The following is a 2,500-nucleotide window of genomic DNA, read 5'->3' on the forward strand; positions in this document are numbered from 1 at the left end:
GGTGCTTTTCTCACATCACTATTAACATTTGCACAGCAGTTAGTGCATTTATCAAAACAATTAGTGCAAACTGCAAAACCTAGTGGATAACCTGCAAAAGCACATCACTTGCTCAAAATGGATAGTCCATTCCTCAAAAGCAAGTATTTATGTCAATGAAACTGTCAGTGTCATCAAAATGAGAAGTCTTGACACCATCGTTTATGAACAAGATAGTCAAATGGCTTTGTCATGTTTTCATTATTGTAGGTTCTCTCAGTGTTTTCCAATGCAAAAAAAGGTCAGAACTCGGTGACACTACCTGAACATGCTCAAGAGTCAAGACAGCACTATACACTACTTGTACCATTTGAAAACTACAGTAAAGTTACACGTTGCTGTAGTTAGGGGAGTGAGTACAAGACACTGAATATGTAAGTTTCACATTTTAACAAGATCTACAGCATTATGACATAATTTGATAACTAGTTCAACAATTTTGTATGACTCAAGCAATGAAATGAAGATTATTAGTTTTATTGGGAATGACTATTCAACATCCATAAGTATAGTTCATTTTGACTGACATGACATAAGCAAATGATAATGTTATAAAACAGCAGATAATTGTATGAGAGCAACTGATACATGTCCAAAAGCATTTGCAGTTTGTTCAGAGGAAGGAGAAATTGCTACTATGATGTGCACAAATGACTAAATGTTGTGGAGGTTGAACTAAAAGTTATGAGAATTTTCATTCTGATCTGAGAAAAGCACTAAAGCGACTGAGAAAAACTGTAAAACCTCAACACCCCCCTTCCCAAAAGAACCCCACCCCACCCCACAACACACACACAAAAATAAACAGAAAACAACAAAAAAAAAAAAAACCAAGCAAAAAAAAAAACATATAGATAGATAGATAGATAGATAGATACAGTAGACAGATAGATAGATAGAGTGAGTGAAGGGGGGATAGAGAAATTGACAAATAGACTCAAAGAGAGAGGAAGGAAAGACAGATAAAAAAGGGAGAGGGAGGAAAGACAGATAGAAAGAGAGAGGGAGGAAAGACAGATAGAAAGAGAGAGGGAGGAAAGACAGATAGATAGAGGCAAGAGATGCAGATATGTAGCGACAGAAAGGGGGGAAGATAGAGATGGTAAGAGGAAGAGTGGGAGAAAGGTGAGAGGATAGACAGAAAAGGCATGCAAGAAAGAGAGAGAGAGAGAAAGAGAGAGATGATGGAGTCAAAATGGGAATAAGGAGATAATGTGTAGGAGATTATGAGACACCGCAAGAGAGACAGAAAGAGTAGGATAAGACAGAGAGAGAGACAGAGAGAAGAGAAAGAGAGAAGAGAGAGTTTTGAGGGATGAACGGCTCAGAAGACAGCGAGAAAAAGCCGTGAAGGGGGGATGAGGAAGAATAGGAACAGGAGAGAGTGAGGATAGTCAGAAGAGGACGGGAGAGAGGAAATTCAGAGGTCAAGATGAAAGGGCCCACGGAACGAGGGAGGAGGCGACGGAGGGGGGAGAAGATGGGATGATGTGTGGAGGCCCAGATGGAGAGAGGATGGAGGGAATAAGAGGAGGTTATGGAAAAAAGGAGCAAAGGAAGAGTGGGTTGGAAGGATGACAGTGTAGCCCAGAGGCAGAGAGAGGAAGAGGAGGGGCAAAAAAAAATAAAGATAAGAAACGCATACAAATGTATGGCAAGAACCCTTTCCCATATGTCAACATATTGAGAACACTGTAGAATGTAGCCTACTAAAGATCAACATATTGAGAACACTGTAGAATGTAGCCTACTAAAGACCATTTAAGTTTGTCCAAAAGTGCTTAGCGAAACACGTTGTTCGCTCTAAATAATGTAAAACTACGTTTATAGTGATCAGTGTCTTTCACTTTGGATTATACTTACCTGCCTCCCCTGCACCTGTATCACTAAAGGCTTGTGCACAGGGACGCCTATCGACTTGGACCATTCAAGTTTGTCTTTGTAAGCTTTGAGCTACTCAATTCTCCAATTCTACAGCCAGGAAATTTAGCAGAAGAAATGCTTATTAAATGTTTCACAAAATAAACACATTTGTACTAATCTGCCCTCTGCAAATTATTCCTGAATTTTAGCAGCTAGGCTCAAATGAATAATTTCTTAAGCAATTATTCCCATACAATCAATAAGCGCCTCATAAATGCAGAAATCCTTGCTGCTACATTTTTTAATCAAATGTCAGTCACGTGTTAAGTGTTTTCAAGGGTGCCATTTCCGCTTAATATCCGCTGAACTATCTTAACTCTTTGAGGAATACAATCACAAAATAATGTGTGATCAGACGGTTGGCGAACTGAAGGGTCATGATGATAATAATGAACTCAAACGGGATGGATGGAGGTTAATGTTATTTCCAGAGCTATGAAGAGAGAAGGCACTCAAACGGGATGGATGGAGATTAATGTTATTTCCAGAGCTATGAAGAGAGAAGGCCTACTATATTAATGGATTAATTATACATTGT

General features: G+C 39.1%; 1 protein-coding gene across 1 annotated transcript in view; it reads right to left on the reverse strand.

The window, feature by feature from the left end:
• Window positions 1-2,500, reverse strand: part of kcnn3 (potassium intermediate/small conductance calcium-activated channel, subfamily N, member 3) — a 70,476-nt gene that overhangs the window by 719 nt on the left and 67,257 nt on the right. The window lies entirely within an intron of this gene.

The sequence above is a fragment of the Alosa pseudoharengus genome, unplaced genomic scaffold (assembly GCF_046254945.1).
Source record: "Alosa pseudoharengus isolate Yale_2024_CS ecotype anadromous, Long Island Sound unplaced genomic scaffold, YU_APseudo_1.1 YU_APseudo_1.1_scf_12, whole genome shotgun sequence".
Taxonomy (NCBI): Eukaryota; Metazoa; Chordata; class Actinopteri; order Clupeiformes; family Clupeidae; genus Alosa; species Alosa pseudoharengus.